This window comes from Engystomops pustulosus, chromosome 1 (genome assembly GCF_040894005.1).
Source record: "Engystomops pustulosus chromosome 1, aEngPut4.maternal, whole genome shotgun sequence".
NCBI classification, from domain to species: Eukaryota; Metazoa; Chordata; class Amphibia; order Anura; family Leptodactylidae; genus Engystomops; species Engystomops pustulosus.
Window position 1 is genome coordinate 269,315,394 of NC_092411.1, and position 22,486 is coordinate 269,337,879.

Sequence of the window (22,486 nt, forward strand, 5' to 3'; positions counted from 1 at the left end):
CAATTAATACAGTTCTGGAAATCCTAGCGTGCAAGTGTGAAGAGGGAGAGGAGGGATAGACTTGGGAGGTGTTCAGAGTGTGTACAGAGAAGCCTAAAATTCAGGTGTGGCTACCAAAGATCCTACATCAACATGTCATCCTCATAACTGTATAAGCTTATGTTCTTCATTTATATTTGTAATATGTAAATATTTAGTGTTATCATTTATGTATTTATAGATCCATTCCTTTAAGTTATTATACGTTCGAAGACAATTTCACCTACATAAAAACATGATCAAATAAGTACAAAACTGAACACGAAGACTCACAGTCTATAGGCAATGACAATATAACTTAGGGGTTTATAGCTGCAAATTGCACAAAAAATCCATTGCACAAACTTTGTTGCAGATTTCCATGGATTGTTACCTTCTCTGTTGCAAAGTCTTCAACAAGAATTGATACACTGCACATTTATAATTTACAGTTTCCATATAGAGAGTTTATATGTTATCTCTATTTGCGTGGGTTTCCTCCGGGTCCTCCGGTTTCCTCCCACACTCCAAAACATAGTGGTGGGTTGATTAGATTGTGAGCCCCATTAGGGACATGGGCTGATTTGGCAAGCTCTGTGCAGCGCTGCGTAATCTGTGTGGGATATATAATTAATATAGAATTATTATTATTTATTCAAATCTCATGAACTTTGCTGCTATTACTGCAAATGTAGACAGAAAATGACTGTTTATATGAGACATGTTAGGATGACCTCATGAAAGTAAAATATTACAATCATATACAACCCAACTACTAATAGAGGTAAACTGAGGTAGGACCATTTCTAGCACGGGGTGGAGGGTGCGGCCGCCTGGGGTAATGGCCATTTGGAGCAGGTGCTGCAAGTTATACTAGAACCTGTAACTCCTTCTCTGAGCTCCTATGTCTGTGACCTCACTGTGACAGAGAGTAACATCATCATCCTGCTGAGTCCTCAGAAGAAGCTGAAGCAGCAGGAGGAGGAGGAGGAGGATGCATTTCATGGACTGTGTAATAATATTATAATAATAATTCCTTTATTTATATAGGGCACACAGATTATTCAGTGCTGCACAGAGCTTCCCAAAAAGGTCCCTGTCCCCAATAGGGCTCACAATCTACCAGTATGTTTTGGAGTGTGGGAGGATACTGGAGGACCCGGAGGAAACCCACGCAAACACAGAATGAACATACAAACTCTTTGCAGAGGTTGACCCTGGGACTTGTGTATATGCAAATAGTTTGGGGGGACTACTGCCCCTGATCGAATTTCCATATTTCAATTGCTGCCTTTCCAATTTCTTATATTCAGTCTGCACAGATGCAAATTTAATCAGGGCAGTATATTTAAAAAATAAAAGGAAACAAGTTCTGGTGCTGTATTTATGCACGAAGCCCAGTTTTTGTGCTGTATTTAGCTTAGACATTGCTCCCGCACAAATTTATTCTTACAGTGCCCCCCCCCCCTCCCCTTTAATAAAATGTGCCATGTCTTTCAAATTATGATATTGTACCTGTCATGAACTGATACATGGAACAGTTCGGACAGGGTCTGACCATCCACGGAAGACAAGGATAGCGGATTCTTGAGAGGAACCACTGGCACGTGATGCCAGGAGACCAGAGAGGCGTCCACAAAATTCCCAGCAGAACAAGAGTCCAGGAATGCTGAGACCCCCATGGGAGAGAGAGCACCGACACCGAGGAGCACAGGAACCGACAGACGTGAGACACAGCAATGACACCTAGGGAATTACCTCCCAGAAGCCCAAGGTGTTCGGTTCTGCTGGACGTGGGAGAGCAGACAGGACAAGCCCCAATGGAGTGTTTGGGGCTAGCACAGTACAGACAAAGGCCCTCCCGAAGACATCTGGAACGCTCCTCAACGGTGAGACGAACTCTGTTAACTTGCATAGGCTCCTCTCCACAGCCGGACTTGAGGTTGCTGGTGACGCAATTCTACCAGGTGTACTCGCCACAGTATATAGGGATTCCCAGCCACTGTTCTAAGTATATATGTATACAGCAAACAGCCCCCAGTTTATGTGTATCCAGCACACTGTCCCCAGTGTTTATGTATCCAGCACACTGCCCCCAGTATATGTGTATCCAGAACACTGCCCCCAGTATATGTGTATCCAGCACACTGCCCCCAGTGTTTATGTATCCAGGACACTGCCCCCAGTATATGTGTATCCAGCACACTTCCCCCAGTGTTTATGTGTCCAGGACACTGCCCCCAGCATATATGTATCCAGCACACTGCCCCCAGTATGTATGTACCCAGCTCATTGGTCCCAGTATATTTGTATCCAGCAAACAGTCCCCAGGATATATGTATCCAGAACACTGCCCCTAGTTTATATGTATCCAGCACATTGGCCCCAGTATATTTGTATCCAGCACACTGTCCCCATTGTTTATGTATCCAGGACACTGCCCCCAGTATATATGTATCCAGCACACTGCTCCCAGTATATGTGTATCCAGCAAACAGCCTGCAGTATATATATATATATATCCAGAACAGTCCCCCCAGTTTAAATGCATCCAGCACATTGGCCCCAGCAGGGCCGGATTAAGGGTGGTGGGGGCCCCTGGGCGCAAAATCTGGTGGAGGCCCCCACTGAGTGCAGCGTGCATACACGTCCTCCTGCTCACTATCCACTATCCCCACAGTAACACAGCTACATACAGCCGCCTCGTCCCCAGTAACACAGCTACATACAGCAGCCTCACCCCCAGTAACACAGCTACATACAGCCGCCTCGCCCCCAGTAACACAGCTACATACAGCCGCCTCACCCCCAGTAACACAGCTACATACAGCCGCCTCACCCCAGTAACACAGCTACATACAGCTGCCTCGCCCCCAGTAACACAGCTACATACAGCCGCCTCGTCCCCAGTAACACAGCTACATACAGCCGCCTCATCCCCAGTAACACAGCTACATACAGCCACCTCATCCCCAGTAACACAGCTACATACAGCCGCCTCACCCCAGTAACACAGCTACATACAGCCGCCTCACCCCAGTAACACAGCTACATACAGCCGCCTCACCCCCAGTAACACAGCTACATACAGCCACCTCACCCCAGTAACACAGCTACATACAGCCGCCTCGCCCCCAGTAACACAGCTACATACAGCCGCCTCATCCCCAGTAACATTGCTACATACAGCCGCCTCGCCCCCAGTAACACATTTCCATACAGCCGCCTCATCCCCAGTAACACAGCTACATACAGCCGCCTCACCCCCAGTAACACAGCTACATACAGCCGTCTCATCCCCAGTAACACAGCTACATACAGCCGCCTCACCCCCAGTAACACAGCTACATACAGCCACCTCACCTCCAGTAACACAGCTACATACAGCCGCCTCATCCCCAGTAACACAGCTACATACAGCCGCCTCACCCCCAGTAACACAGCTACATACAGCCGCCTCACCCCCAGTAACACAGCTACATACAGCTGCCTCACCCCCAGTAACACAGCTACATACAGCCGCCCCATCCCCAGTAACACCACTACATACAGCCGCCTCACCTCCAGTAACACAGCTACATACAGCCGCTTCATCCCCAGTAACACAGCTACATACAGCCGCCTCGCTCCTAGTAACACTGCTACATACAGCCGCCTCGCTCCCAGTAACACAGCTACATACAGCCGCCTGGCCCCCAGTAACACAGCTACATACAGCCGCCTGGCCCCCAGTAACACAGCTACATACAGCCGCCTCATCCCCAGTAACACAGCTACATACAGCCGCCTCACCCCCCAGTAACACAGCTACATACAGCCGCCTCACCTCCAGTAACACAACTACACACAGCCGCCTCACCCCCAGTAACACAGCTACACACAGCCACCTCACCTCCAGTAACACAGCTACACACAGCCGCCTCACCCCCAGTAACACAGCTACATACAGCCACCTCACCTCCAGTAACACAGCTACATACAGCCGCCTCATCCCCAGTAAAACAGCTACATACAGCCGTCTCATCCCCAGTAACACAGCTACATACAGCCGCCTCACCCCCAGTAACACAGCTACATACAGCCGTCTCATCCCCAGTAACACAGCTACATACAGCCGCCTCATCCCCAGTAAAACAGCTACATACAGCCGTCTCATCCCCAGTAACACAGCTACATACAGCCGCCTCACCTCCAGTAACACCGCTACATACAGCCGCCTCACCTCCAGTAACACCGCTACATACAGCCGCCTCACCCCCAGTAACACAGCTACATACAGCCGCCTCGCTCCCAGTAACACAGCTACATACAGCCGCTTCATCCCCAGTAACACAGCTACATACAACCGCCTCGCTCCCAATAACACTGCTACATACAGCCGCCTCGCTCCCAGTAACACAGCTACATACAGCCGCCTTGCCCCCAGTAACACTGCTACATACAGCCGCCTTATCCCCAGTAACACAGCTACATACAGCCGCCTTGCCCCCAGTAACACAGCATCATACAGCCGCCTCACCCCCAGTAACACAGCTACATACAGCCGCCTCACCTCCAGTAACACAGCTACACACAGCCGCCTCACCCCCAGTAACACAGCTACATACAGCCGCCTCACCTCCAGTAACACAGCTACACACAGCCGCCTCATCCCCAGTAACACAGCTACACACAGCCGCCTCACCCCCAGTAACACAGCTACATACAGCCGCCTCACCTCCAGTAACACAGCTACACACAGCCGCCTCACCCCCAGTAACACAGCTACATACAGCCTCCTCACCTCCAGTAACACAGCTACATACAGCCGCCTCACCCCCAGTAAAACAGCTACATACAGCCGCCTCACCTCCAGTAACACAGCTACACACAGCCGCCTCACCCCCAGTAACACATCGTTGTATCTACCTTCACCCCTACCAGATATGCAGTCCCATTTAACATACACCTCAGCCCGTACCAGACATGCAGCCCGCAGTTTATACAATTACACACATTTATACACTGATATATTCACACCTTTATATACACACATAAATTTCTACACTCATATGCTTGCACCCATATATATACAAGTATACACACACATTTATGTACCCATATACATTTATACACTAATACAGAGTATACACAAACACATACAGTATATATACATCACACATACGGCATACACACACATATATATATATATATATACATACATACAGTATACACTGACCATATATACATATACATGCAGTATAAAAACACCATATACACACATGCTGCATATACATACAGCAAATACAGACACATTCAGTAGATACAGCATTTTCACACACATATGGGAAATACACACACACACATTCAGTATACAGAACATATACATACATACCACACACACAGCATATAAACATACATCATATATACATATATATATATATATATATATATATATATATATATATATATATGCATACCGTATTTTCCGGGCCATTAGGCGCACCGGAATATAAGGCGCATCAGACCGATGCGCCTTATATATGTAATAATTCCATATATAAGGCGCATCGGACTATAAGGCGCAGGGTCCGGGGGTGTGGCGGAGGTCCGGGGGCGGAGCGGAGACCCGACGGGACAAGACGTGACGCCGAGACAAGACGCGGAACGCGGGGAAGGTGAGCGGGGTAGGTGAGGGGGAGGTGGAGGATGGCAGCGGACCATACTTACATAGGTCCCCGCTACCGGAGACAGCAGATCTCCAGCGGGAACTGCAGACCGACGCGGCAGAAGTTGTTCGTGCCGCGTGGTCTGCAGTTCCCGCTGGAGATCTGCTGTCTCCGGTAGAGGGGACCTATGTAAGTAGGACCTATAGGGCGCACCGGACTATAAGGCGCACTTTGGATTTCCAAGGAAATCCAAGGCTTTTATGTGCGCCTTATAGTCCGGAAAATACGGTATATTTAAATGTGCACATATATATGCTTATACAAATATATTCATGTATAAATACAGTATATTCATCTATACACAGTATATACACATATAGATAGTAGATGCATATATACACAATATATACACATATACACAGTATATACAAATATACACTATATATAAACAGTAGAATCATATATACACAGTATATACATATATACACTTTATATACACAGTAGATACATATATACACTTTATATACACAGTAGATGCATATATACACATATACACAGTATATACATATATACACAGATACACAGTATATACATATATACACAGATACACAGTATATACACATATACACAGTAGATGCATATATAAACATATACACAGTATATACATATATACACAGATACACAGTATATACATATAAACACTTTAGATACACAGTAGATGCATATATACACATATACACAGTATATACATATATACACAGATACACAGTATATACATCATATATACACACAGATAAATAAATATGTAATGTATACTTACCCTTTTAGGTTGTTCGGCTGTCCCATCAGGAGGGTGTTGAGCGGAGGACGGCTGAATGTTCCCGGGGGGGCGCGGTGAGCGGAGGACGGCTGTATGTTCCCGGCGGTGGGGGGGGGGGCGCGGGGAGCGGAGGACGGCAGAATGTTCCGGGGGGGGGGATTTGGCGATGAGCGGAGGACGGCTGAATGTTCCGGCTGGGGGGGGGGCGCGGTGAGCGTAGGACAGCAGAATGTTCCGGTGGCGGGGGTGGGGGGCGCGGGGAGCGGAGGGCGGCTGAATGTTCCGGCGGGGGGGGGGGGGGTGTTGAGCGGAGGACGGCTGAATGTTCCGGCGGGGGGGGGGGAGCGCGGGGATCGGAGGACGGCTGAATGTTCCGGCGGGGGTGGGGGGCGCGGGGAGCGGAGGACGGCTGAATGTTCAGGCGGGGAGGAGTGGGAGATGCGGAGGATGACTGCCTGTTCGGGCAGGAGGAGGGTGGCGGCGGGGGGATGCAGGGTAAGGCTGCGGGATGGGCGGGCAGGGGGCGGGGAGGCGGCAACTTGTGCCGGGGGGCGGACAGGTGGGCGGGCAAGACATGCAAGGGGATATCCGTGGAGGTGGTGACGTGTGCCGAGGGCAGGCGACTAAGGGGGCCGGCGGCTGAGGAGTCAGGGACCGGGGAACGCGATCCGGTGGAGGCCCCCTGGGGGGGGCAAAATGGTGGGGGCCCCGGGGCTCGAGCCCCGGGAGCCCCGCCTATAATCCGGCCCTGGCCCCCAGTATATTTGTATCCAGAACACTGCCCCCAGTATATATGTATCCAGCACACTGCCCCCAGTATATATGTATCCAGCACACTGCCCCCAGTATATATGTATCCAGCACACTGCCCCAGTATATAGGTATACAGCACACTGCCCCCAGTATATATGTATCCAGCACACTGCCCCCAGTATATATGTATCCAGCACACTGCCCCCAGTATATATGTATCCAGCACACTGCCCCCAGTATATATGTATCCAGCACACTGCCCCCAGTATATATGTATCCAGCACACTGCCCCCAGTATATATGTATCCAGCACACTGCCCCAGTATATAGGTATACAGCACACTATCCCCAGTGTATAGGTATTTAGCACAACTCCCTCCCCCAGTATATATGTAGCCATTGCACTGCCCCCAATATCAAGGTAGTCAACACACTGCCTCCCCAGTATGTAGGTAGCCAGCACACTGCCCTGCATGTATATAGATAGCCCAGTATGCTTCCACCCCAGTATATAGAGGAGCCAAGGAAAGTGGCGAGTACTGAGTTTTTTTTCTGTGCTGGGGGCAGTTTGCTGTTGCTGAGAGTATTTATAGGTGTACTGCATTTATAGTTCGAGCATTGCTGTAATGTTGTATTTCTATTTGGTGCATGGTTCTGGTTCTGTATTTATAGTAAGAGCATTGCTGTAATTCTATATTTCTGTATGGGGCCTGGTTCTGGTGCTGTATTTATGGTACAAGCATTGCTGTGATGCTGTATTTATGTATGAATGCGCATTTCTGGGGCTGTATTTCTATACGGAGCCCAATTCTGGTGCTGTATTTATATTGCTGTACAAATATTGCTATAATGCTGTATTTCCGTATGGAGCCTGGTTCTGGTGCTATATTTAGAATACAAGCATTGCTGTAATGATGTATTTCTGTAAGGAGCCTGGTTCTGGTGCTATATTTAGAATACAAGCATTGCTGTAATGATGTATTTCTGTAAGGAGCCTGGTTCTGGTGCTATATTTACAGTACAAGCAATGCTGTTATGTTGTATGGAGCCCTGTTCTGGTGTTGTATGTATTTAAAATTAAACTTGGTACTGAAGCTGAGTTAATGTACAAACTTGGTTCTGGTTCTGCTTTACTGTAATGAACTTGGTTCTGTTGTTATATTTAACCCTAGTTCCAGAAGATAAGATCAGTATTAGATCAGTAGCGGTCAGATGCCCATACAACACAATGGGGGTCATTTACTAAAGGCCCGATTCGCGTTTTCCCGACGTGTTACGCGAATATTTCCGATTTGCGCCGATTGTACCTGAATTGCCTCGGGATTGTGGCGCACGCGATCGGATTGTGGCGCATCGGCGCCGGCATGCGCGCGACGGAAATCGGGGGACGTGGCCGAACGAAAACCCGACGTATTCGGAAAAACCGCCGCATTTAAAAACCGAAAAAGTGTCGCTTGGGGAGCGCTTACCTTCACTTGGTCCGAGGTGGTGAATTCCGGCGCGATGAGATGACTTTCAGCGCAGCAGCGCCACCTGGTGGACGGCGGAAGAACTACATTCATAAATCCCGGCCGGACCCGAATGCAGAGCAGAGAATGCGCCGCTGGATCGCGACTGGACCGGGTAAGTAAATGTGCCCCAATGTTCAAGACACCAGAACTTACACAGTTGATGGAGCCAGAAGCAGAAGCAACTGTTGGACCCACTCCAGTTACATACTGATCTATCCTCATAGGACAGTCAGGGAACCTGTTTAAAGGACATCTACCACCAGGATGAAGGATTGTAAACCAAGCACACTGACATACTGGTGTGTGCCCCTTCTACCAGGATCTGCTTTATTTTAGCTTCTAATGGCCTTGTTTTTACAAAAAAAAATTAAAAACTATACAAATGAGCCTGAGGGGCTCCAGGTTTCATTGACATCTATGGAACTGGAGCCCTATAGACTCATTTGCATATTTTTTAAAAACTTTTTGTTCGTAAAAACTAGGGTTTAAGAAGCTAAATAAAGAGCAGATCCTGCCAGAGGGGGCACACACCAGTATGTCAGTGTGCTTGGTTTACAGTCCGTCATCCTGGTGGTAGATTTCCTTTAATACCCAGTACAAGTTACCTTAAAGGGATTAATAAGTCTCTATGAAGAGTACATGTCGCCTCCACTGGCTACGGGGACAAATATCTGAGCCGGGCCTGATATCAGGGTGCGCTGCTGCGTAATTCCCGTTAATGCAGATGATTCTTGGTATTTGTAAGCTGATGCTGGGCTTAACACTACATCTAAGTTGAGATGATTTAGTGATCTATTTTAAGCTGGATGTAAATATAGATGAGTATATTGATGTCATTGCTGAGATGTGGAGCTGTAGGGTGCTGGCACCGTATGGGAGTGATAACCTGCACTTACAGTATTGGGTCACCCCATGATGTGATTGATACAAGACCCACTACAAGCACCCAGTAACATCAACCGCAACTATGTTACTGAGAGGTTCTGAAGAGCAGAGAGAGAGGAGAAGCCCAATGCAACTTCCTGAGGTCACCAGATTGTGGTCTGCAATGTGTCACTCTATCTGTGATTGAACTACAAGTCCCAGCAGTGACATGTGGGAATAAACACTAGTAGGGTTGTGATGTGCCCGGTAATGTACTATCATATATACAGGATAGGAGTAGTAGTACTGTGCTGTGCTCATGTCTACAGGATAAGAGTAGTAGTAGTGTGCTGTGCCTATATATACAGGGTATGAGTAGTAGTACTGTGCTATGCCCATATATACAGGATAGGAGTAGTAGTACTGTGCTATGCCCATATATACAGGATAAGAGTAGTAGTACTGTGCTGTGTCCATATATACAGGGTATTAGTAATAGTACTGTGCTCTGCCCATATACTAAGTATAGGAGTAGTAGTACTGTGCTGTGCACATAGATACAGGATAGGAGTAGAAGTACTGTGCAGTGTCCATATATACACTCACCGGCCACTTTATTAGGTACACCATGCTAGTAACAGGTTGGACCCCCTTTTGCCTTCAGAACTGCCTCAATTCTTCGTGGAATAGATACAACAAGGTGCTGGAAGCTCCTCAGAGATTTTGGTCCATATTGACATGATGGCATCACACAGTTGCCGCAGATTTGTCGGCTGCACATCCATGATGCAAATCTCCCGTTCCACCACATCCCAAAGATGCTCTATTGGATTGAGATCTGGTGACTGTGGAGGCCATTTGTGTCCAGTGACCTCATTGTCATGTTCAAGAAACCAGTCTGAGATGATTCCAGCTTTATGACATGGCGCATTATCCTGCTGAAAGTAGCCATCAGATGTTACAGGGTACATTGTGCTCATAAAGGGATGGACATGGTCAGCAACAATACTCAGGTAGGCTGTGGCGTTGCAACGATGCTCAATTGGTACCAAGGGGCCCAAAGAGTGCCAAGAAAATATTCCCCACACCATGACACCACCACCACCAGCCTGAACCGTTGATACAAGGCAGGATGGATCCATGCTTTCATGTTGTTGACGCCAAATTCTGACCCTACCATCCGAATGTCGCAGCAGAAATCGAGACTCATCAGACCAGGCAACGTTTTTCCAATCTTCTACTGTCCAATTTCGATGAGCTTGTGCAAATTGTAGCCTCAGTTTCCTGTTCTTAGCTGAAAGGAGTGGCACCCGGTGTGGTCTTCTGCTGCTGTAGCCCATCTGCCTCAAAGTTCGACGTACTGTGCGTTCAGAGATGCTCTTCTGCCTACCTTGGTTGTAACGGGTGGCGATTTGAGTCACTGTTGCCTTTCTATCAGCTCGAACCAGTCTGCCCATTCTCCTCTGACCTCTGGCATCAACGAGGCATTTCCGCCCACAGAACTGCCGCTCACTGGCTGTTTTTTCTTTTTCGGACCATTTTCTGTAAACCCTAGAGATGGTTGTGTGTGAAAATCCCAGTTGATCAGCAGTTTCTGAAATACTCAGACCAGCCCTTCTGGCACCAACAACCATGCCACGTTCAAAGGCCTCAAACCACCTTTCTTCCCCATACTGATGCTCGGTGTGAACTGCAGGAGATTGTCTTGACCATGTCTACATGCCTAAATGCACTGAGTTGCCGCCATGTGATTGGCTGATTAGAAATTAAGTGTTAACGAGCAGTTGGACAGGTGTACCTAATAAAGTGGCCGGTGAGTGTACATGATAGGACTAGTAGTATTCTGCTGTGCACATATTTTCAGGGTTGGAGTAGTAGTACCATGCTATGCCCATATATTAAGGGTAAGAGTAGTAATTCTGTCCAGTGCCTTTATTTACAGGGTGGTAGTAGTAGTATTGTGCCGTGTATACAGGATAGAAGTGGTAGTTCTCTGCTGTGTCCATATATACAGGATAAGAGTAGTAGTACTGTGCTGTGCCCATATATACAGGATAGGAGTAGTAGTACTGTGCTGTCCCCATATATACAGGGTAGGAGTAGTAGTACTGTGCTGTGTCCATATATAGAGGATAGGAGTAGTAGTACTGTGCTGTGGCCATATATACAGGATAGGAGTAGTAGTACTGTGCTGTGCCCATATATACAGGATAGGAGGAGTAGTACTGTGCTGTGCCCATATATACAGGATAGGAGTAATAGTACTGTGCTGTACCCATATATACAGGGTATGAGTAGTAGTACTGTGCTGTGCCCATATATACAAGATAGGAGTAGTAGTACTGTACTGTTCCCATATATACAGGATAGGAGGAGTAGCACTGTGCTATGTCCATATATACAGGATAGGAGTAGTAGTAGTGTTCTGTGCCCATATTTACATGATAGGAGTAGTAGTACTGTGCTGTTCCCATATGTACAGGATAGGAGTAGTAGTACAGTGCTGTGTCCATATATCAAGGATAGGAGTAATAGTACTGTGCTGTGTACATATATACAGGATAGGGGTAGTAGTACTGTGCTGTGTCCATATATACAGGATAGGAGTAGTAGTACTGTGCTGTGTCCATATATACAGCATAGGGGTAGTAGTACTGTGCTGTGGCCATATCTACAGGATATCTATCTATCTATCTCATATCTATCTATCTATCTATCCCCTATCTATCATCTATCTATCTATCTATCTATCTATCTATCTATCTTTCTCATATCTATCTATCTATCTATCTATCTATCTAACATCTATCTATCTATCTATCTATCTATCTATCTCATATCTATCTATCTATCTATCTATCTATCTCATATCTATCTATCTATCTATCTATCTATCTATCTAACATCTATCTATCTATCTATCTATCTCATATCTATCATTTCTATCTATCTATCTATCTATCTCATAGCCATCCATCTAACGCCACATACATAATGAAATACAAGCGGTGTCTAATTGCAGCTCATGCCTCTCCGCGTCATTGGGGCTATTCATTTCATGCAGTAAATTCGTCCTCTCGTGCCAAGTATTTCAAACAGCGAGATGTAAGATGCCACAGCTGGGCCGGGCACTCGTACAATATCACAAATAACTTAGCTCACTGGAGTATAAATAGTATTTCTTATGCAACATAACAACCTAGGAAAACAGAATCTGCCATAAGACCTCGCTGCAGAAGTCAGGTCAGGAATAGAGGGGAGGGGGGCAGCGACCCCCTTGTCATCACACAGAGGTACTGGCTGGCAGAATGACTCCAGCACTAAAAGTGATAATGGAGGAAAGTAATACGGTTTATGTTCTCATTTTACAATCTGCTTTAGAAATTTGAGCTGTGAATTCATAAAAATGTAATATCTTCTTCTAATATTGTCTGGATATCTACATTTACTGTTTCTCAAGGGCAAACTAACGCAACAAACTTTTTTATACTGTATTTTCCACCAGGGCAGGGAAATATGTATTAGTCTTCTTTTATAGAACCCAGAAATTTTTCTTTTTCATCTGGAGAAGCAGCCACAAGGGGGAGCTTTTTAAATACAGATTCATAAAGTTTATACTGGGTTTAAAGGGAACCTGTCACCAGGAGAGCCATTTTTAGCGCTCCCCCATACCCACAGAGCATAGTACATACACTGCCAAAGTGTTTTTGTATAAAAAATTGGTTTTACAGAAAAAAAGATACCGTATGTTATTTTGTACCTTTCATTAGCATGTGCTGTGTGACTAGGCAGTTGCCTTTTGGGAGGAGCTGGAAAGGAGCAGTTCCCCCCCACCCTTGGGGAACAGCTTCTCCATGTGACCTTTTCAAATATATGTAAAAACACACATCACTTGGCTTAGCGACGCCCCCTGCTCCTCTACAGCCAATCCTGAGTGAGGGGAGTTATTCATATATTTGAAAAGGACACATGGAGGAGCAGTTTCCCAAGGGTGGGGGGGGACTGCTCCTTTCCAGCTCCTCCCAAAAGGCAACTGCCTAATCACACAGCAGATGCTAATGAAAGGTACAATATTACATATCTTTTTTCTGTAAAACCAATTTTTTGTACAAAAACACTTTGGCAGTGTATGTACTATGCTCTGTGGGGACTGGGGGAGCGCTAAAAATGGCTCTCCTGGTGACAGGTTCCCTTTAAACCCAGTATAAACTTTATGAATCTGTATTTAAAAAGCTCCCCCTTTAGCATAACTATAAAAGTTGATTTTAGAAGGAAGGAGGCCATGGATAACATATGAGAAGATTCCCACAGTCACAGTGCCTGGATCTATGAGTAATGTCCCTGCTTTGTCAGGGTGGATTTTTAAGGCCAATTTTCTTTAGAGGAACACTCCAGTCAAAACTACGATAATTCATTGAATAATACATGGTGCACGGCCTGAAGGAGGGAGTAGGACTTATTTTGTATTCCTAGAAACTTGCTCATCCTTTCAGGCTCTGCACAAGATACAATTCGCTGAATCAGGTGAGACTGGAGTGTTTAATGTTTAAAGGGCACCTACCACCACGAATCTACCTATAAAGGTAGATCGGGTGGTAGGTGGATGTATGGGACGTGAGGATAGCCCTTTTTAGAGCTAATCCTCACGTCCCCGCTAGCGTCACATAAACTTTATTGCCCTAATATGTTAATTTAATTAAGCGGCTACCGGGGCGTGGAGTAGCCGGACACGAGGCTACACGGCGCGGCTACTCCACGCCCCAGTAGCTGCTTTCCCCCGCCTACCCTGTGATCTTCGGCGCGCAGCTCCTGGCAGCTGCGCGCCCTCGTCCGAGAAGCCGGAGTTCTGCGCATGCGCAGTAACTCCGGCCTCGTTCCCGAGATCGCGCATCTTGGCCGGAGTTACTGCGCATGCGCAGAACTCCGGCTTCTCGGACGAGGGCGCGCAGCTGCCAGGAGCTGCGCGCCGAAGATCACAGGGTAGGCGGGGGAAAGCAGCTACTGGGGCGTGGAGTAGCCGCGCCGTGTAGCCTCGTGTCCGGCTACTCCACGCCCCGGTAGCCGCTTAATTAAATTAACATATTAGGGCAATAAAGTTTATGTGACGCTAGCGGGGACGTGAGGATTAGCTCTAAATAGGGCTATCCTCACGTCCCATACATCCACCTACCACCCGATCTACCTTTATAGGTAGATTCGTGGTGGTAGGTTCCCTTTAAAGGGGTCGTCCACTATTATCAAATATTTGATATTGTCTGTGTAATGAAAAATGACACAATTTTCCAATTTACTTTACTTTATCAATTCCTCATGGTTTTCTAGATCTCTGTTTGCTGTCATTTTATAGGAAGCTTCATTGTTTGTTTCCTGTGGATAGAAATCTGTCCCTGGTCATGTGCACAGCTCGTTATATCCCTGGTCATGTGATGTCACACCGGTGCACAGCTCGTTATATCCCTGGTCATGTGATGTCACACCGGTGCACAGCTCGTTATATCCCTGGTCATGTGATGTCACACCGGTGCACAGCTCGTTATATACCTGGTCATGTGATGTCACACAGGTGCACAGCTCGTTATATCCCTTGTCATGTGATGTCACACAGGTGCAAGGCTTGTTATATCCCTGGTCATGTGACTCGTGTGACCCACATTTATGCCCAGCTCATTTGCATACCCAAAGTTTATTCAATGTGTGTATATTACTCATCTTTTTTTGCATGGGTATGTAATATCATGTGTTAGACCGCAGAATCATGTATGAACATAGATGAGACATCGGAGGTAGCAGACTGCCATCTAGCTGTGAGATAAGGAAACTACAACTGAGGGAAATGTATGTTTTCTATAATCAATATTCTCATCGAAATTCATATTATCCAGATATCTGTTACCATGAGAAAATAAAAATCTAAATGATTAAAAAGTTATTGATAAGAAGTATTTTTTATAGCAGTCATTTACGGTAATAATGTGCAAATGAATCTATCAAATCACACTTCTAATAATAATAATAATAACTTTTAGTGTTGTTCACTGTGAGGAATTATATGAAGAAGAAGGACATGATTTAGTCATTCTCTATGTAAATTATATGTCAAGGACATAGTATAAGAAGCGGAGAGCTGCACAATACACTTGGAGAGCACCATGTTATTTTTCAGTTTATGAGATGCCTGCTCCTGCCTCTAGAGGGAGCTCACTGCATACTGTATTATACTGTATATATTAAGGCAATGTAGCACTTGCATGTGTGTTGTTCTTCTTCCTGACTGATTCCGTCCAATAGGCATGTATATGGTCACCAGTTCATCCAGCTTTACCCATATTCAGGTCCAGGATAGACTTGCTTCCCATTTAGTTCTCTTTAGCAGTCCTGAGACTACAAGTTTTAGCTTTCTCCAACAACTTTCATCCACAGTTTGGGGATCACTTAAGTTTTGGAGATTCTTAAGTATGTTTTAACCCCATGTGCTGCAGTGGTCAGCAGATGCGGTGTGATGACATGATCCTGTCTGCCAGCATCACTGCTCACAGCAGCAGCAGAGGGAGAAGAGGAGAGCTGCGGGAGAACGGAGGCAGGCGAGTATTTGGTGTTTGCTATTTATTAAATTATACTTCAAAAAGAAAAGGAGGAGGAAAGGTTCATATGATGAGGTGACAATATGAGAGAGAGACTAGAGGGGCCACAAGATCAGGGGGAGAGGAGAGGAGCCACAACATAAGGGGGAGATGAGAGGAGGCCCACAATCTGAGAGGCCACAATATGATGGGGACTACAATGTGATGGGGGAAATGAAGAGGGTGGTACAATGTGAGGGGGAGATGAGTGAGAACAACAATAGGGGCAGCACGGTGGCTGAGTGGGTCGCACTTCTACCTTGCAGCACTGGGGTCCTGGGTTCTAATTCCACCCAGGTCAACATCTGCAAAGAGTTTGTATGTTCTCTCCATGTTTTTGTGGGTTTCCTCCGGGTACTCCGGTTTCCTCCCACACTCCAAAAAGACATACTGGTAGGATGATTAGATTGTGAGCCCCATGAGCACAGGGTCCGATTTGTCATGTTCTGTGCTGCGCTGCGCAATCTGTGTGCGCTATATAAATAAAGAATTATTATTATGAGACTAGTCACAATATGAAGAGGAGATGATGCCCCCTCCCTCATATGGTGACCCTCTTAGCTCCTCGTATTGTGACTCTCAACCTCGTGTTGTGGCCCCCCTGGCGCCCCTCACCTCATAGTGTGAACCCTCCCACCTCTCCCTCATAATGCATTTTAAGCACATTTGAAATATTTCCTGCCCTTGCCTGTACATAATCCAGAAAGCGAAAAGCCACAGCACTCCTTTAGTTTTCAATAGAAAAATAAAATGATCTTTATTCAAAGAATCTCTATGGGAAGAACATGTACATGTTCAGACATAAAAGCTTGTGTCTGGCGAGCAACAACACTTTTACAGAGTATATTTACCAGACACAAGTATAAACTTTTAGGGAAGCAGATTCTCCAGAGGAGTATGAAATGCACTTCAAAACGCAATTTGAGCATATCTTGTGCACACAGCCTTAAGGTGCAGCAATAGGTAGGACGTTTTATTAAAAGCAATCAGTGTGACGGCATCTCCCCCTCATAATGTGGCCCCTCTCTTCTCCCCCTAATATTGTGACAACTCATAATATGACCCCTCCAGGGACGTAACTAGGAGAGGAAGGGCCCATCCTCCAATCTTTAGTGTGTCAGGTCGGATGTTGGGACCCCCTGACACCGTGGGCCCCATAGCAGCTGCTATAGTTACGCCCCTTGGCCCCTCTCATCTCTCTCATATTGTGGCCCCTCACATCTCTAATTCATATTGTTGACCCCACTCATCTCCTTTTCATATTGGGGTCCCTCTCATTTCCCCCTCATATTTTGGCCCCTCTCTTTCCCCCTTATATTGTGGCCCCTCTAATCTACCCCTCATATTGTGGCCCCTCTCTTTTCCCCATCATATTTTTGCCCCTCTCTTTCCCCCTTATATTGTGGCCCCTCTTTTCTACCCCTCATGTTGTTCATCTCCCCCTACATATGGTACCCCCTCTCATTTCACCCTTGTATTGTTACCACCACTCATCTCCTCATATTGTTGGCCCTCAATAATAGCCATGTATAGTTGCTAGGAGCATAAAATCTCTGGATTGAATGTGCGGCTGTCAAAGCGGCAATATGTCCAGGTTCAGAAAATAGGTCTCTGTCAGAATGGCGAAAAGGGGCTTCAGTGCCAAGGGGTTAATGACATTCCTTCACATGACCATCCTTAGTAATTCTATCCAGGAGTTGACATTATTCGATTCCAGTCAATCCCATGTAATTGTCTGTACAGCATCAGCCAAGAGCTTATTCTATAGCTATACAGTCACATGTGCACATTTCTTGGCCACTTCTCTGTAGGGTGAATATGTCTTTGGGTTTTGTTATGTACAGATATTTCTGATGAAGGTGTCACCACAGGAATGTGACAGCGATGACTTCCTTTCCTGTTTATGGAAGGACCAAGACATTTGCAGGATTGTGAAGCTCTTCCAGGAACCACGCGGTGTATTTGCTGAGTTTGGAGCTTTGAGAACAATGTCTGGATGTTCAGGATTTGCAGAATAGTGATGACAGATAAAAAGTCATGATCTTGCCGAAATTGCTCCATGCATTGTAAGGGATGAATGAGATATTTTGGGAATTTTTATCAAATGTCCTTATTGCTGTGTGACTGAAAGGTTGTGCTGAAATGTTTTTTCGTCCAAGATAAAACCCATGTAGTCCTGCTTCTGATTATCAAGAAATCCCTTTAAGGGAAACTATCAGCAGTTTTGACCATCTGCAGACTATATAATTATTCCTGAGTTTGTTGTTGGTAGCAGCAGGACCATGAAAAATACATTTACATCCCTGGATTGTAGCTTCTTAAAAGGGAACCTACCACTACGAATCTGCCTATAAAGGTAGATCGGGTGGTAGGTGGATCTATAGGACGTGAGGAGAGCCCTTTTAAGGGCTAATCCCCACATCTCCCACTTTTTAAATAACTTTTATTATCCTTTTAAATATCTTTTATTATGTCAATTTTATAAAGAGGCTACTGGGGCGGGGAGTAGCCGGAGCTGAGGCTACACGGGGCAGTTACTCCACACCCCAGTAGCCTTTTCGATCCCCCCTACCCGAATTCTTCAGCTGCGCGCCCTCGTCTGACAAACCTGCCAATTTGCGCATGCGCAAAAAGCCGGAGCTGCACTGACACGGGCCTGCTGTTCTGCGCTTGCGCAGACGGCAGGTTTGTTGGATGAGGATGTGCATTTCCTTGTAGCTGCGCGCCGAAGATTTTGGGTAGGAGGATCGAAGCTACTGGGGTGTGGAATAACTGCGCCGTGTAGCCTCAGCCCTGGCTACTCCACACCCCAGTAGCCTCTTTAGAAAATTTACATATTCGGATAATAAAAGTTATTTAAAAAGTGCAGGGACGTGAGGATTATCCATTAAAAGGGCTATCCTCAAGTCCTACAGATCCTTTATAGGTAGATTGGTGGCGGTAGGTTCCCTTTAAGTGCACTGGGTGTTTCCTTACACTGACACCTTCTGGCCATTGTACGCACTATATCTAATTATAATATTTTAATATGCATGTTTATTACTGTTTGCTGATGTAATCCTGTTACATGGTAGCAGGAAGCCAACCTGATTGGCTGGCCCCAGAACCGTCAAGAAAGGAGCACCCAAAGTTGCTAAAAGGTCTGGTGTGGAGTGTTTGTGGGAAGTTAGTGGAGCCTGAGGGTGGAAGTAAGTAGTGGTGTTGCTGAGTGGAGGCCACAAAGAAATACAGCTTACAGACCTTCACTGCAGAGCTATAGAAACCTAGTTCAGCCCCAGAGTCAAGGGGATATTTTATGTGCTACAGACTCAAGTCAAAGGAAGAGACCCCATTCCCTATTAGGCCCTGGTGAGGTCACTGCACATTGTATAGCTCCTCATCTCTGCTGCCAGTGATAGCTTTAGGATTCAACCAGAAGCTTGTTAGTTTTTGCTTACAGCAGAGGTGAGCGGCAATGGAGCAGATAAACACAGCAGTGTGAAGACATGCCCTCATAAAAAGGCTACAATCATAGAATATGAATACATTTTCCACCCCACATACAATTATGGTTACATACCTCTACATTGCCAATGTAACAATGTATGCAGCTTTGTATGGTCTAAGTCCTGACAGCTCCACTGTGGAGCACCACATTGTGCCATAACCACTTGTACACAGCACTGAGGCTGACTATCTAACCTGGATTCTGGATTGATGTTTACCTTTCCTCCTGGGTGGGGAGAGCCTGTTCCATCCCTCGGGGAACTGGATTGTAATCAAGAAATTGGTTCAAGAGTCATTGAAATATTATGGAGGGACCTTCTGTGTAAAACCAGGCAACACAGATGAGAAGATGATTTGCCCATTTTTCTTCAATCGTTAGGGGCTGTGGTTGAAAGGTTGTTTGTGCTGATGCTGAACAACTATGGAAACCAAGAAGATCACAGATCACAGAAGAGGGTAAATCAGTGATTTATTGTCCCTTATGACATTGTCTATGTCAACCTTCACAGAGCAGCCATGAATGGGATAGGGTCATCGGAAAACCCTCATGTATGGCCAAATTCAAGGCTTGTACAGTATATCCAACCATGACCAACACAGTGAGCTGGATGCTAGGTTAAGACTTCTAAGAAATTAAACATCACATGTCTTCTGATTTCTTTGGCTACCGTATTTCCACCTGTGTCAAAATATATCTGTCTTCATTGAGGTGCTCCTTGGTCACCAAGCTCCTGATCTCCTGCCCAGACCCAGTGGATCCATTGGATTGAATTGACTTGAGGCTACTCCTGAGAGTGTTGTCTAGGTGGTCCCATGGTTCCCTCTCCTTTAACCTAGTTGAGGGATCTGGACTTTGCTGTAGGACACCAGGTACCTACCTCCGAAGTAGACTCAGTTTAGTGACAGCTAACCCAGATGTCTATAATGTGAACCATTATATTGTAGAAGCCAGAATTTGGGTAGATTAAGAAACTTAAAGGTTCTTTCCAATATTCATTAAAAAAAAATCCTGAGGTAGCCACCACAAGAAGATGATCTGTAAGAACAGGACCGAAACTGAGGAAGAGAAAGTTGGAAAAGGGAAGACAAAACTAATTAGAAGCAAGTTGTGGAGTTGCAAGTTGTAGAGATCTTACACTGTCTTTGTGTTATTTATAGTATTTTCTTCTAAAAAGCCCAAAATAGTAAAGGGTTCACAAAGTTTTTTTTTTTACACCTGTGACTATTGTTTTATGTAACCAGGGTGTGAAGTCTATTTAGAGATCAATACAATGTGGCTTCTCAGTGCTGGGATATTGATCGTTATTCTGTCTAGGATTCATCGACCCAAGTACCTGTGTAGCATTTGAAGGAATTTTCCATTTTCCATTTGAAGTCCAGTTTTCCAGCAGGGGCGAATTAAGACTGGCACGGGCCCTGGGCTGTATGAATATTATAGCCCCTACAAGTCTGGAGTCACTTCTTACATCTGGTACTAGAATCATCTTCTTGGGGAATGGAGGACGTGTCCCTTCTGCTGTTTTCAATATTTGGTTTCAGGACCTTTGGAGGAACTTTTAAAGGTCCTGAAATAGCTCTTTTGTGTGTATGTGTATTGAGAGCAGGAACAGATGTTCATAGGTGAAGGTCCTTCTCAGTATAATATTTGGTATGTGACTTTGGCTTAAAGGCTCAAGCCCTGGGTTACGGCCCAAACCACCTATATTATAATCTACTACTGTATTCCGCCCATAAGTGTGTAAGACCCATCACTGAGTACAATATTCCTCTTTGTTGTTATTCCTCTATAATAATATCTTATACAGGCGGTCCCCTACTTAAGAACACTCGACTTACATACGACCCCTAGTTACAAACGGACCTCTGGATATTGGTAATTTATTGTACTTTAGTCCTAGGCTACAATAATCAGCTGTGACAGTTATCACAGGTGTCTGTAATGAAGCTTTAGTGTTAATCCTGATTCTTATGACAACCCAACATTTTTAAAATCCAATGGTCACAGAGACCAAAAAAGTTCTGGCTGGGGTTACAATGATAACATATACAGTTCCGACTTACACACAAATTCAACTTAAGAACAAACCTACAGACCCTATCTTGTATGTAACCCGGGGACTGCCTGTATAAATGTAGGAATGGCTACCTGGGCTATAAAGTTACTGTAGACCTGCTATGCCTCAACTTTTTGCAACAATAATGTAACCAGTTTTTAGGTTTTCACAGATTTTTGTTGTATAAACGGCATAAATTTTCCTGTTTAGGGCCCCCTGGAACATTGGTGAAGGGGACGCATGGTGACATAGCCCCCATATATTACATTTTATTCATATGGTATTGGTTTATGTGGTGGTACTTAAATGGTTAATCGGGAAGTATATATTTCCCGCTTTTTGGCAGGTTTTTGCCTGGTTACTGCTAACTTGTTCAGGTTCTGAGGGCCTGAGGTAAGCTCAGCTTTGATTGGTTATGGGCTGGAGCAATGAAATCGTTGTTACTATACTAGCTGGTTATGCTCAGCCCGGATTGGTTATGGGCTGGAGCAATGAAATTATTGTTGCTGGAGTAGTTTGAGTAGGCGTATTTCTAATTGGCTAATAGTTCTGTAGCCTTACCTTTATAAGAAGCAGTCGCCGGTGATCTGGGCCAGTCTGCAAGAAGAAACTGTTTGAAGCGCCCCGCCCGGCCCGCCCTATTATTAACTTTATGCTACTATCGTCGCGGTGTTTATTAGTGGGAGTTATGTCTCCCAGCCGTTGCTGGGGA